The sequence below is a fragment of the Bidens hawaiensis genome, unplaced genomic scaffold (genome assembly GCF_021521415.1).
Source record: "Bidens hawaiensis isolate Kalapana, Puna unplaced genomic scaffold, B.hawaiensis_p1.1 tig00043196_1, whole genome shotgun sequence".
In the NCBI taxonomy this organism is placed as follows: domain Eukaryota; kingdom Viridiplantae; phylum Streptophyta; class Magnoliopsida; order Asterales; family Asteraceae; genus Bidens; species Bidens hawaiensis.
Window position 1 is genome coordinate 80,734 of NW_027497669.1, and position 15,734 is coordinate 96,467.

Consider the following 15,734-nt stretch of genomic DNA (forward strand, 5'->3'; position numbering starts at 1 on the left):
AATAACTCAACAAGCCTAAGTTGTCTTATATCATGGTTGTTTCTAAATTATATAGAAAAATATAAGGTTACATATGTTATTTTATTACTATATTCGACATTTAACAATTTATGGAAGGCCAAACATACCTACAAAAGGAATGCTAGCGGACTTATAGCCTAGCGCTATCAAGATATGTGAGAAGGCGTTTATGCATAAATGGTTGGCGTTATAGTCTTATGTAAACAAATGTATATATTTAGAAGTAGTTTAGAGAGTGTGTAAGTTAAAAAGAAAAAAAGGAAAGCTAAAGTATTCTAGTGATCGTTCACTTGAGCACTAATCAATCACTATAAAACTTAAAATACTAAATTATAAATTAGATAGTTAGTTGATGTATATACGTTCATGGACCACTTTAACCTCGTTTTAATTTATGTATTACATAAATTCTTTTTATATTATGTTTATATAAAATATCACGCATGTAATTCATGAAATATAATATTATAGTATCATATACAATGGAATGCGACACAATGCCAAAATAATTAGGTTTAATTGACTATCATAACTCTTTAAATAAACGAGTGATATTCGGGTTAATATATTTAATAAATAAATTGATTTGCTAACACATTTAATTTATAGGTAAATTGGATTTTACTATGACAAAATTATAGAAAACATCATTTACGTTCATATAAAATTACAGGTTTCATCACTTATATTTAAGAATCACGTTTAACATCCTTTATGCTAATGATAATAATTTACGTCCTTCACACTAACAATCGTTAAAAACCTCAGTTACCTTTTGAAAATGACAATTCCACCCTTACATCTAAAAGACCAAATCTGTAATTTTCATAATTATGCCTGCTACGTTTAATTACTAATTTCACTTATCATTCTGATCAAATTTACGTAAAAGAGCGAATATTATTCTAGAACAGACGTCAAATAACATTCGCTTCTTTCGTTAACGTTTTAGCGTTCCATTATATTTTTCTAATTTCACGTTTTAAAGTCCATATTTTAACGTTTTCGTGCCCGTTTCGTTACGGTTTAGCGTATAGGCCAAGCCCGGCAACCACCCCAAAATAACCCTGGGCCAGCAGCCACACTCACTAACATAACCGCATATGTCTTCGATCAATCGATCAATCAATCGCCTCTCGTCTCATTCATTTCCACTCTTCTTAAAACCCTAAACCCTAACCACCACCACCACCACCACCAACACCAGCACAATGATGAACAAAGGTCTAGTACAGGACACCTCCATCTCATTCACCAAGCAACCGTACATCGAAGATGCCGGTCCACGAAGAATGTAATTTTTTATAACTATTTCATACTAATTTTAATTTTTACAATCGTTTGTCATATACTGACTGTGCTCATTTGTTTATTAATAATGAAATCAGCAAGCGAATTGAGTTCTCGTTGTTTTCGGAAGCCGATATACTCAAAATGGGCGAAGTTCAAGTCTACCGTGGCCAATGTTACGGCAGTGAGGATGGCAGAGGCACTGTTGCCAGTGGCTTGTTGGATTCACGCATGGTAATGTTGCTCTACTCGATAATTGTATCTATCGATGGATTAGGGTTTAGGCACTGTTTCTGTTGTACAACTCGCTAGGCGTTAGTGATTAACCGGATTGGAATTTTGTTTGTAATTACTCTATTTGAATCGCATGTTTAGCACGTTAATTTAATTTGTATTTGATCACAAGGGGAACGTTAACGTTCAAATTAAATTAACGTGCTAACTGTGCGAATCAAGTAGTGTAATTATATATACAACATAGTGTAATTATGTAATTACATCGTAGTGTAATTATGTAATTACATCGTAGTGTAATTAATTACACTATGCTGTAGTTACACTATGTTGTATATATAATTACACTGCTTGATTCTCACAGTCAGCACGCTAATTTAGTTCGTACGTTAACTTTCCCCTTAGGATCAAATACAAATTAAATTAATGTGCTAAACATGCGAGTCAAATAGCGTAGTTATATATACAAGTAGTGTAGTTATGTAAGTGTTTAGTAGCTGTTTTGTATTCAGTGTTTTGTTTGTAGTGTAATTACACTATTTGTAAATATAATTAGACTATTTGATTCGCATATTTAGTACAATTTTTTAGTTTGAACGTTAATTTTTCCCTATATATATAGATTTTGCGAAAGTAAATATATTTAACTTGAAATCATACATACATATTTACCTCGTATATGAAATACATTTATGTAACTTTGCAAGATACATATATGTACCTCGTATGAAATACATTTATGTAACTTCTTTTACAACGTTGGTTTGGATGGAGCTGATTACCGGAGGGAATAATAAGTTTTTGATGATCAATTTTAAAGTAGATTATCCAAATGGTTTTCACCATTCTCAATCTTTTCATTCCAAAGCATTATCAATCTGTCTAAACACTTTTAATAGTGTTATGAAACATGCTTAAGCAATAATTTGGTGTTTTACACACCAATTTATCAAAGTTTTGTTTTAGATTGTTCTTGACTCATTTCAATTTCTTAACCACATTCATGAGTTATTCATGTTAAATTTTGAAATTAAACACTTGTAACAAGTGCTATACATAATTTGCATCTTTGTTTTTTTGAGTCATATGACTACTATATCAGTGCTTTTGGTTGAAAATTGAGTTGGATAAGAAGTTGTACAACATATTTCTAAATTATGCTACATTTTTTTTGTCTTGCTTGGCTGAATGCATTAACTAATTTCTTATTTCCATTAAGTAGTTTTTTAGTTATTGAGTTTGAAAGGCATGTGTTTGATATTTCAGAGTCCTCCAAACAAGTCTGCCATATGTGAGACATGCCATGGTGATTTTGCTAATTGCCCTGGTCACTTTGGTTACCTGAAACTCGTGTTGCCAGTGTTTAATGTTGGATATTTATCTTATATTGTGGAAATTTTGAAGTGCATATGCAAGGTATGTAGCTTTGGTTTATGTTCACTGGCAATTATTGTTTGATATTGATCTTGATCAGGCTTGTAAACAACCGAACGAAAACGTACGAGACATGTCCGTGCTTGTTAACTTCAACTGAGTAAACGATCGGATACAAACAGTTAGACGAACAGGGTTTTGTTGTTTGTGATCGTCGTTAAAAAGTTGGTGTGTTCGTGTTCGTTTATATTTGTTTGTTAATAGTATTAGCGAACGGTTCACGAGCATAAACGGATGGACATAATTGAACATAGATGAATGAACATAAACATAACGAGCGGGCACCAACTAATTAAATGTGAACATCAATCTGTTGGGCCTAAAATATAAAAAGCTAAACCAAATCACAGTGGGTCTAAAAACTTAAACTTACTGAATATATAAACAAATAAACTTTAACGAATGTAAAAGAACGAAGGTAAGAGAAGTCACAACACATCCACCATTCATACCCTCATTTTTAAATTTTAAGAAAAATGACTGAAAAACATGAACAACACCTCTACATCCCATCCTGCATATCCATCATCATCCCCCATATTTTTTTATGGGAAAACAAACTAATCCCCCAAATTGGCTTTTAACTATTCTTCCCCCATATCCACACACACACACACACACACACACATATATATATATATATATATATATTTAATGCTTTTTAGTGGCGGATGTGAGTGGATGAAAGAGAAAGTATAATAAAAATAATTATAAAAAAGGTATTATTTAATTGTATGGAGATAATATTGGGAATGGAATGTAGGACGCAGGAGTTTTCTAAATAGTGATAAACAAATCTAGAAAAATGTATTTTTGGTTAAATTATAGGGTTAGAGATGGGGATGGGATCTGAATGCTCTAAACGAGTGTAAATGAACGAACGAGACACGTGTTTATGTTCGTTTGCTTAACTAAATGATATTAACTAAACGAACTTCCTGCTAAACGGTTCCCGAACGGTTCATTTACAGGCCTAATCTTGATAACCAAACATTATTTGGTTGGATGTCTACGTTTCCAAACTATTGTATTATATGCATATATCAAAGTTGTAGTTTTTACATTTTACATTTGACTGCTGTTTTTATAATTCTCATGTGTTTTTCTTTTTCAGTTTTGTTCCCGTATCTTGTTGTCTGAGGAAGAACGTTTAGGATTTTTAAAGAGAATGAGAAATTCAACAACGAATCATATGACGAAGAATGATATTTATAAAAAGGTAGTTAAAAGGTGCACCGCAATGGCAAGTAGCAAGAAGGCGGTTACATGCTCCAGATGTGGTTATATAAATGGTTAAGAGCTTACTCTATTTTTTGTAATTTTTTTTAAATTTTCTGTCACTTTATTTTTTCACTAATTGTTAATTAAAAATTACAGGTATAGTGAAAAGAGCTGTTGGAACAGTGGGAGTCATACATGATCGTACCAAGGTTCAAGATAATACCTCAAAGGAATCCGATGATACTATATCTAACATGAAGGAGATGAAGACACCTGCCAATTTATTTTCAATGTTAAACCCTGACAAAGTTCTTAAACTTTTTAAGAAGATGCTCGATGTGGTATAGTTGACTTCCGCTTCATTGTAGAGTTGACTTTATTCTATCATGTCATGAAATTTATAATTCAACTAGAATTAGTGTTTGAATATAAGTTAGTACATGATATTGTAACATTATATATCAGTAACTTTTGACATATTTTCGTTGGTCATTACTTGTGAATAATTTAATTTTTTCATTGTCTTACAGGATTGTGATTTGCTTTATCTTGCTGAAAGACCTGAGAAACTCATTATATCGACCATTCCTGTTCCTCCACTACCTATTCGTCCATCTGTCAAAATTGATGGCACATCAACAAGGTTAACTTCAGTTCCAAATTTTTTATTTTGTTCTATTGCTAATGCATAGTTTACGAAAAGAAAAAACAACTATATACTAAAGTGAAACGGTTAACGTATCAATTACCGTGTTTTATTGCTGATACATGATCATGAAAACTAAGAGTTCAAATGCCTTACTAGTTGTATATTCTATCTTGCAGCAATGAGAATGATGTTACCCTGAAATTGGCAGAGATTATAAAATTTAATGCTACAATTAACGGTTTGTTAACTGACCCAAATCATCCTATCAAAGAACTGGTATGATTTTCTTGTAATTCTATATGATTTTTTCAACTTAAAAATAACGAAACACTTGTAATTTTATACTCTGATGTATTTTATAATGATGATGTTGTAGGTTTTTTGGGAGCATCTGCAATTTACAGTTGCACAGTATATAAACAGTGACATTCGCTTACCACCATCATTTACCATGATCCAAAACTCTTCCAAGCCAACTACTGGTCTAATTCAACGTTTGAAAGGAAAACAAGGACGTATACGTGGGAATCTATCCGGGAAACGTGTCGAGTATACCGGCCGTACTGTTATTTCTCCCGACCCGAATCTAAAGATTACAGAGGTATGTAAATTTCACATCTTTATATGGGAACGGGTCGGTTCGGGTCACATAGGTTTGATTATGGGTCAAGTGGGTATGCTGTAGAAAAAAGTGTCTTAATATGGAACGGGACGCCAATGTGGTAAATAGATCAGAAGTAATATTATATTTAACGGGTGTATGCCAATTCATACGTCTCATATGACCGATTGACTGCCAAGTCATATGACCAGTACGATTCGCCGACATGGTGTGAATGTGTGATATGGGCCCATATAACATGCCAGTCACTTGTGATCTTGAATGCTTTTATGAGACTTGATTTCTTGTGATGAGATATTATATTATTATTGGTCCAGGTGGCGATTCCTATCTTAATGGCTCGGGTGTTGACTTACCCTGAGCGTGTTTCACATCACAACATAGAGAGACTCAGGCAGGCGGTGCGTAATGGTGCCTCTAAATACCCTGGTGCAAAGTTTATCAGAAAGCCAGATGACACCTTGCTGTAAGTGCTTTGACCCGTTTTACATGTTCCTTCTTAGATTTGACCCATATGACCCCGTGAGTGTACTGCGACAGGTCGTTGAGTATTAATGCTAGAAAGCGTTTGGCTGATGAGATGAAATTTGGTGACGTAGTTCACCGACACTTAATAGATGGCGATGTTGTCCTTTTCAACAGACAACCAAGTTTGCATCGTATGTCGATCATGAGTCACAGAGTGAGTTTGTTGAATCTTATCTTTATTAAAATCTGTGATTTTCATTAGCTGTCATTAATCTTTTTGTTATTTGGTGTACGTAGGCAAGAATTATGCCTTGGAGGACATTAAGATTCAATGAATCTGTTTGTAATCCATACAATGCTGACTTTGATGGTGACGAGATGAATATGCATGTTCCACAAACTGAAGAGGCCCGAACAGAAGCTCTAATGCTAATGGGGGTAATCATCTTTACAAACTTCTTAAATTACCTATTTGCCCTTTGATTTTCATAATATAATATCTAATCTTGCAAATACCAATTAACACTTCATATCTGTGAACTATGTTAAAAGCATAGTTGTCTTCATATCTGATTTTGTTTTGTTTACTATGAGGGGTAAAGTGGGAATTTGTTGCTGTACTTTTGGCTTTTGAAACGTTAAGTATGATATTATTAGATTTGTACCGTAAATTTAAACTTTTAGAAGGATATATATGAATTTTGATACTACACATTATTATTATTACTATTACTATTACTATTATTATTATTGTTATTATTATTATTAATGTTATTGTTATATTTTATTGCCATTTTTAATTATGCAGGTGCAAAACAATTTATGCACACCAAAAAACGGGGAGATTTTGGTTGCATCCACTCAAGATTTTTTGACATCTTCATTCCTTATAACAAGAAAAGACACATTTTATGATCGTGCTTCATTTTCACTCATGTGTTGTTATATGGGTGATGCAATGGATACCCTTGATTTACCAACTCCTGCTGTTATTAAGGCAAGATCTTTAAAAAAACTGATTCTAAATTTCATTTGCACTTATGCTGTTTAATTCATAACTGTTTATTTTACTATTTGTTATTCAGCCAATTGAGCTTTGGACTGGTAAACAGTTATTTAGTGTATTGTTGAGACCACATGCAGATATGAAAGTTTATTTGAATCTGACTCTTACTGAAAAGAGTTACAGAAAACCGAGTGGAAAAGTGGTCAAACCTTATGAAACAATGTGCCCGAATGATGGATATGTCTGCATTTACAACAGTGAACTTATAAGTGGCCAGCTTGGAAAGGCTACTTTAGGTTCGTTTTCAGTCTTTTTTAATATTGTAACGGTTCAAAACAGGCACTTTTTGGTACATTTTAAACTGGGACCAAGTATATGATTACAAGAAAAACATTACTACAACAAAAATAGAGTACTTTAACTCACATTTTATTTGGCTGCTATAGGGAATGGAAACAAGGATGGACTTTACTCGGTTCTTCTTAGGGACTACAATTCACATGCTGCAGCTTCTTGTATGAACCGCTTAGCAAAACTAAGGTATGTTTTTATACATACAAACAGACACACACAATAGGTTAGAAACCCGTGTATTGCACATGCTGAGTAAAGGAAGTGATAAAATAGTTGGTAATAAAATATTTAGGAATTATAAGACGATATTTTGAGATATGAAGATTTAGGTATAAAGATTATATTGGGGTCATAGAATTGTGCCACGTGGCACTGCATTTACGTATTTATAAAGTATATAGATATAGATAAATGTTATGTTATTTTATATTTTTTAAAGTTTTTATATAAAAGTTAATTGATTATCTTAAACCTTGAATTGCCCTAAAAAAATTATTTTACTCCGCTCATAAAGTCATACGAATTATATTATGTTTTCTAGATGCTTATAAAAACAATTAGATACCATGTATTTACCAAAATTAGAAATTATCTGATAGGAGAATAGTAGAGGGTTTAATGTTAGTCACTTTATTTAATTAATTATTAAAGTTTAATAACTACAAATAAAAATCCATGCATTTAGGAAGAATACGAAAAAAAAGCTGTAAAAAACAATGTTGGGGTCATAAATTTTTGCCAAGTGGCACTACGCTTATTTATTTATTACATGTACATATATATGTTTGTTTGTAAATATATGTATGTAAATTAGATGGAGTGATATATGGATGGATGATATTATTTTGATGCAGTGCTCGATGGATAGGAAATCATGGATTCTCAATTGGAATTGATGATGTTCAAACTGGAGATAACTTGAATGAGAATACACTTAGAATTATTTTTGAAGGAAATAATAAATGTGAAAATTTCATAGTTGATTTTAATCAAGGGAAGCTCAAGTTGCAACCTGGTTGTAATGCCTCTCAGACCCTTGAAGCTGAGATAACAGGTGTTCTATATAAAATCAGAGATGAAACTGGGAAGGTGATACATCGTTTGCCTGTTTAATAATTTATTAACGTTTAAAGATTTTATCTTTTAGTGATGAAAATGATTATTTGTTTTTACAAGGTTTGTATGGAAAAACTGCATTGGAGGAACAGCCCCTTGATTATGTCTCAGTGTGGGTCAAAGGGATCTCCTATCAATATTAGTCAAATGGTTGCATGTGTTGGTCAACAGTCAGTTGGAGGTCAACGTGCTCCAAATGGATTTGTTGACCGAATTCTTCCGCATTTTCCAAGACAGTCAAAAACTCCTGTTGTATGTTTTTGCTCTCATGGTCAGGGGTCATGTATTAACTATTAACTGTAAATTTATCTAATAGTTTCTTTTTTTTTTCCTGAATGCAGGCGAAAGGGTTTGTAGCGAATTCGTTTTATAGCGGTTTAAGGGCTACCGAGTTTTTCTTCCACACAATGGGAGGCCGAGAAGGGCTTGTGGATACAGCGGTAAGCATCTAGTCTTTAAACAAATAATTATTATTCAGAAATCATGTAGTTTTCTAAAGGTTTGTCTATTTATATGATGACAGGTTAAGACAGCTGACACTGGTTATATGTCGCGAAGACTGATAAAGGGATTGGAAGACTTATCTGTTTACTATGACAACACAGTACGGGATTCCAGTGCTTGTATTGTTCAGTTTACATACGGTGGTGAGGGCGGGACCCGTCTCAGATGGAAGGAAAAGCTGGATTTCCTCTCAATTTTGACCGCTTATTAATGAAAGCCAAGGCTACATGTCCAGCTGGTCAACATAGAGGCATTTCGGCTTCAGAGATTCGTGAAGCTGTTGATGAACGTCTTTCAATGCATGATATGACCCCAGAAGGTGGTTGCTCTGAGGACTTCAGGAAGAACTTAAAACAGTTTATTTACAAGTATGCTGCAAACTTAGAAATCACTAAACGAGCACTTCTGCCGCATGATGATGGACAGTTAGATGATGAAGAATCTGATATTATTGAAAAGGTTTCTCAAAGCATATGTGGCATAACTTTACAGCAGCTGCAGGTATTCTTAAATACATGTATATATCGTTATCATCAATAGAAGGTTGACGCGGGAACAAATATTGGTGCTATTGGTGCTCAAAGTATTGGAGAACCGGGAACACAAATGACATTAAAAACCTTCCATTTTGCTGGAGTTGCAAGCATGAGTATCCTTTTGTTATTATTATTGTTATTTTTTGTTTAATCATAATATGTAGTGTTGTGTACTACTTAACACTTTGACAGATGTCACTCTTGGTGTTCCTCGTATCAAGGAAATTATAAATGCAGCCAAGAAAATCAGCACACCTGTCATTACAGCAAAACTCAGAACTAATGATAACTTATCATTTGCTAAGCTGGTCAAAGGTCAAATGGAGAGAACTCTTTTGGGCCAGGTTTGATGCTTTTTAATAATTTAATGATGCTTTTGTCAAGGTTTCAGTATAAAAGGTTTAAGTAACAAATTGAGTTGGAATGTTGGATTATTTTAATGTAGGTTGCAAAGAGTATAAAGCTTATACTGGGATCAAGATCTGCTTCTATTGTTATTAGCCTTGACAATTCAACGATTCAAGCTTTACAACTCGCTATAGATGCATATACTGTGAAAGAATCAATACTTAAAACTCCTAAAATGAAACTGAAAGAACATGTAAGATTGTTTACATATTACCTTGAAATTATTTTATATACTTACAGAAATGACTGCTTTGTGTGCAGCATATTAGGGTTTTGAAGGCTAGTAAACTTGAAATTTGTCCCTCGTCTGATAGGGATAAACTATATTTTGAACTTCATTCACTCAGAAAAAAGCTTCCAACAGTTGTTGTTAAGGTAAGAGGTTCGAAAAGGATTTAAGGTTTTAGTCTGGTGGCTGTAAACGAGTTGAGCTGAGTCTAGCCTGCGTGGGTTCGAGCTCGAACTAGAAATTAAACGAGGCCGCTTGGCTCAGCTCGAGCATGAGCTCGAAGTTAAATGAGCCTAGCTGAGCTGCTCGCTTACAAAAATGAGCCAGCTGAGCTCAGGTCGTTTGAAATCAAGTTTTTTATCTAGCTTTATTTGACCGGGCTACGAGCTAATAACCATTTTAGTTCAAAAGTTTAAATTTGACTTCTTTTAATCCATCACTTTCATTTTCGTATCAAATTTAATACAGCACTAAGTCCATCAAATAAAAGGGCATTTTGGTCTTTTGTTATGGGATACAACCATTAATGAAACACGGTACAAGTTTTTATTCAAAAATACAAATAAAAAGAATATATAAAAATTATAAACAACCACTTTTAACCCTATCCCCTGACAAACTTCATCGTCCCCAAACCTTGTTTGTCACCACCTTCCGGCTAGGTAGGTAACATATTAGAGAGAGAAAGAGCATAGTGGGTTACACTTTGGCATATTTGTACCATCTGCATTAATATGTGTACTTGGGATAAAAAGACTAGAATGCCCCTTTATTTATCTGAATTAAATGTGGAGTCGATGGACACAAAAAAAAAAACTAATGGGCTAAAAAAGCCAAAAAAAGACTGTTGAACTTAAATGGTTGTTCGGGTCAAACAACAGGGACTAAAACCGTTTATAAAGTGTTTTATACTCAGTGTGTCAAATATGATTACAAATATCCAACGACTTCATATGATTGACAGGGCATTGGTACTATTGAACGGGCTGTAATAAACAAAAAGAAAGAGCTGGACAAGTTTAATTTGCTTGTCGAAGGGTATGTTTGTCTTTAGTTACACAATAATAATAATAATAATAATAATAATAATAATAATAATAATAATAATAATAATAAAACTGTTATTTTTCAGAACGGGCCTGCAAGCAGTTATGGGGATTGAAGGAATTAATGGACATGAAACGACAACTAATCATATATTGGAAGTATACGGTACACTCGGTATTGAAGCTGCAAGAAGGACGATTATTAAAGAGATCCAATACACTATGGAAAGTCATGGAATGAGTATAGATATCAGACATATGATGCTTTTAGCTGATGTCATGACGTATAAGGGTGAAGTATTGGGGATGACTCGATTTGGGATTCAGAAAATGAAAGACAGCGTGTTGATGTTGGCTTCGTTTGAGAAAACAACGGATCATCTTTTTAATGCTTCGGTGAATGGTCGAGTAGATAACATTGAAGGTGTTAGTGAAAGTATTATCATGGGTGTACCCATGTCGACAGGCACAGGAATCATTGGAGTTAAACAAAGGTATCGTTTTTTTTGATAAATAATTCATTTATCAAATATGTTTATATTTATACAACGTTTGATGGTGGCAGGGTTCCTCAATATGAGCTGTGCAAGGGATCAAATGTCATCATATCTTGAGTATCAAAGTCAATAGATTAATATGTTCATATATTAAACTTGTTTTTTAAGTTTACTATTGTAGAACATTTACCCTTATTTAAGAGCTCACTTCATATATCACAAGACACAAGGTACTTTCTCAAAAGATTTTTACTGGATTACATATATATATTTTTAATGAGTAAACTGTTAAAATAGTGTATTGGCTTCATCATTTTTGCCATTTAAAAACTTTTCAAAATCGAAGTAGGATGCATCTCATTTACCACCACCAGTCCACCTGCATGTAGCATCGTTGCGGCCAACCAATTCTGACACATTTCCACCCTCTCTTATTTGAAATTTACATGCACCACCATCAGCGAACCTGAAATTTTTCGGCTGCGTTCAGGCATGAGGGTGAAGGAGGCGACGATTTTCCAGAATAGTGGTGGTGTTTAGGCATGGTGGTGAAGGTGTTGGCAGTTTCCAACATGGTGGTGTGTTCATATATGGCGGTAATGGTGGCCGCGTTTTGATTGCATGGTGGTGGCCGGTGGGTAGAAATGGGTGGTGACAATGGACATTAACCTAAACACGTTATTACATGCTAAATTAGGTAGACAATACTCAAATAACGAGATTAGGATAATTAACCAACTTGTTATTATCCAAGTTCAACAACCTATTCTTGTGCCCAAAGTTTTTGTCTCATTATTTGTGGCCTAAGGTTCGGCAATTAATCAACAAACACCCTCTAATTTCTGACACAAAATAGGTGATCTTTTTTTTTTAAATGGGAAAAAATTGATTGGGTATAAATGGTTTATACGAGAGAAAAAATTATATTTGTGTTTGTAGGTGATTTGTCATTTGTAATGACAGATCTTAAAAGTTATGGTGTTGTCAGATCTTGTGCGGTGACATTGAAGTTTTGTATGAGATCCACCATTTGAAATGACAGAACCTAGAAAAACATTGGGTGATCCGCCGCCAACTGAAATGGCATATCTGGAATAAAATTTCTCGAACGAAATTACGAAAATTTACATTACTAAGCGGAAAAACAGGGATGACCAGAAACACCCAGGTCCTTCATAACCTCCGCCCCTTGTTTACATAGTAACATGTGATTAGTCATGCTTTCTAATCCCCTAGCTCTACTCTAAAATGATGATTGATTATATTTGATATCCAAATTTTGTGTGAATATTCTATATTTTTTCAATGGCCAGACTAAAGCCATGAACGCACCAAAACAATTATCATTTAGGCGGTGTTTGCTTTTTCAAAAAAGCTCAGCAGAAGCTCTTTTGTCTGCGTCGCATGGACCACGCACAAATATGAGCTTTCATTAAAATTTTTTTTGCGCGGACTATTTTTGGTGCAGATCTAGCTCAACCTCCTCTTACCTAGCTTTCTAAGCTCATAAACCATCGTTCTCCTTCACAGACTCTCAACCCTAGCCACCACCCCTCGCTCCTCCATTGGTCGTCGCCCCTCCATAGACCCTACTCCACCGATCAAAATCCAATACTTGAGGCATGAACCTATTGTACCCTGCTTCGGTACCTCTCGTCCCCACCACTGCCACCACCTGCCGTCTTTTCTGAACTTTGACGTTAGCTGTAAGGGGGTGTTTGGGATTGCTTATTTTCACCAACTTATAACTTATTAACTTTTTGAAAAGTAATAAGATGTTTGGGATTGCTTATATTGTGAGAGGAAAAATTTAATAAGTTACAATGTTGTAACTTATTAACTTAATAAAAAGTTATAAGGAGGTAAATAAGGAATCCCAAACACCCCCTAAGTAAAATTAACAGTCTTCAAATTTTTTATTTGGTAAAATTCCCATGATGAGATTGAAATTAGTCATTAGGTTTTCATGTATTTGAAAGTTGAAATCAATTTATATAACATTTGAGAACTCATTGAAAAGACATGTTTAAAAAATTGGTGTATTTAAATTCAAATTTATTTTAGTAATCTGCAGAAGTTAAAAAAACAAACACTATTCTTATTTTTGGTCCACATCTTCTTCTAAAAAGGTCTGTAGATGTGTATCGCAGAGTGCGAGTACTTTACCTCTTAAAAAACAAGCTGCACATTAATATCATAATTACCACTTTTCCATATAATGTATAACTTTCATTTTTCTCTCTCACATTATCTACAGCCTCTCTCTGCAAGGTCGTCCCGTGGGTCAGGAAAATCAAGGACTTTACCCACACTTAATTACTCCCTACATTATAAACCCCCCCACACAAAATATATGGGATAGGATGTGAATGCTAAGAAAATAGGGGAATGTTAACGTACAAATGAAATTAACGTTTTAAACGTGAGAATCAAGTAGAGTAATTATATATACAAGTAGAGTAATTATTTACATAATTACTCTACTTGTATATATAATTACTCTACTTGATTCTCACGTTAATTTCATTTGTATTTGATACAAACCCAAGAAAATATAGGTGAAATAGTCTCATATAAACTTACATTTAACGAAACTCGATGCTGCGTACAGTAAGTCCTGCCATAGTTCCTTCGTAAGTTACAAGTTTTAGGTTAACAAAAAGATGATCATTTTTAAGCACATAATTTGAGTTGTATTTCCATATAATAACCTCCATCCATCCATCTAACCTCGACTTTGGAACCCAGTCGGTATTATGTAAATTCCATGGTTTTTGGGGTCTAAAATAAAAAACTTTGGTCTGTTTTTTTCTCCAATGGAATAGATCGCGTACTACCACCGGACCATGCAACCCGCAATGCTTATCTGAAAGCTTGAATACAAGGTAGCACGTGTTTTCCTTATTTGATGACAACATTTCACTTTTAATCTTGCACTTGATGTGAAATACTTGTTCTCGTAGAAACTCAATGGCCCACTTGAATCTGCATGTATGATATATTATCATATAGTTGACTCAATTTCTTTTTTTTATTATTTTAATGGAACGACAAAAACGGATGATACTTTTAAGTACTTTTGCTTTTTTAGTTTTTGATTTATATTTCGAGTTATGTTTCCTTAATTATTTTTTGAGTTTTTTAATGAGGGGTTTTTGAAATGGTTCAAAATGAGTTGAGCTTTTAGAAACCCCTTAATAAAAATTTCAAAAAAAAAAAGTTAAAAAATCATAACTCGAAATATAAATCAAATATAAGAAAGTAAAAGTATTAAAAAGTTTCCTCCGCTTTTCTCGTTTCATAAAAAAAATTTCGATAAATGTTAACCCGTTTTGACCCATTTCAATCATTTTTTTTAGTTTGACCCATCCTGACCCATTATATACATTTTATTACAACCCAATGGGTCACATTTGCCACCCCTAACCTAATCGCATTTATAAAACTTTAAACGTCATTTTTTTGTTTATAAACATCTAGATATTATCATTTTTGAACATTTATAAATCTTCTAACTTTTTTACTTTATAAAGACTGACTCCAGCTTTTTTGATAAACTTGTATAATTCAGGAAGTTGGTTCAAAAAGCAAACCTGGATTCGATAGCCAATTTAGACGAGTTGTGCACAACCTCCATTGCACGAAGCATCTGATATTCCTTTCTCTGTAACACAATGGAAAAATATTTGAATAACTAAAACAAAGAAATGTCTAAATAATTTGAACTTAGGGGAACCCCTGTATATACATTATATACTGATAGGGTTTGATATATGTGAAGATTGGATAATAGGGATAAGATGGAAGAACGGTTATATTATTATAAACGTAAATAAAGATTACAAAATATTCCCGGGCCTAGCTGTAACAACCCAGCTACCACCGCACCATAATATTGTCCGCTTTGGCTGGGACGTACCACGTTCGCCTCACGGATTTGCTTTTGGTTGCCCAGGTGGTCACCCATCCTCATACTTCTCCCACCTGAGCACGCTTAACTGTGGAATTCTCCTCTCATCCACTACCATTAAGCGCCCAAAACGCGTTATGATGGGGAAGATATCCACCTCCTTATAAAGAAGGCTTAGTTCTCCTTCCC

The 15,734-nt window shown here is 33.9% G+C and overlaps 1 long non-coding RNA gene and 1 pseudogene across 2 annotated transcripts; one reads left to right on the top strand and one right to left on the bottom strand.

Annotated features, from left to right (window-relative positions):
• Positions 1-1,087: 1,087 nt before the first annotated feature.
• Positions 1,088-11,886, top strand: LOC143594166 (DNA-directed RNA polymerase III subunit 1-like; annotated as a pseudogene). Its single transcript, XR_013146276.1, has 24 exons — positions 1,088-1,315; positions 1,410-1,545; positions 2,812-2,961; positions 4,094-4,271; positions 4,357-4,541; positions 4,731-4,843; positions 5,026-5,125; positions 5,226-5,450; positions 5,789-5,937; positions 6,012-6,153; positions 6,237-6,377; positions 6,748-6,936; positions 7,025-7,241; positions 7,392-7,485; positions 8,154-8,388; positions 8,476-8,667; positions 8,757-8,855; positions 8,939-9,568; positions 9,648-9,799; positions 9,901-10,056; positions 10,125-10,238; positions 11,057-11,130; positions 11,225-11,632; positions 11,704-11,886. The product of XR_013146276.1 is annotated as a DNA-directed RNA polymerase III subunit 1-like (transcript).
• A 2,109-nt stretch (positions 11,887-13,995) lies between these two features.
• LOC143594163 (uncharacterized) lies at positions 13,996-15,301 on the bottom strand. Its single transcript, XR_013146274.1, has 3 exons — positions 15,229-15,301; positions 14,180-14,620; positions 13,996-14,007 (listed from the first exon to the last, which is right to left on the bottom strand). It is a non-coding gene; the product is annotated as an uncharacterized LOC143594163 (long non-coding RNA).
• Positions 15,302-15,734: the final 433 nt, after the last annotated feature.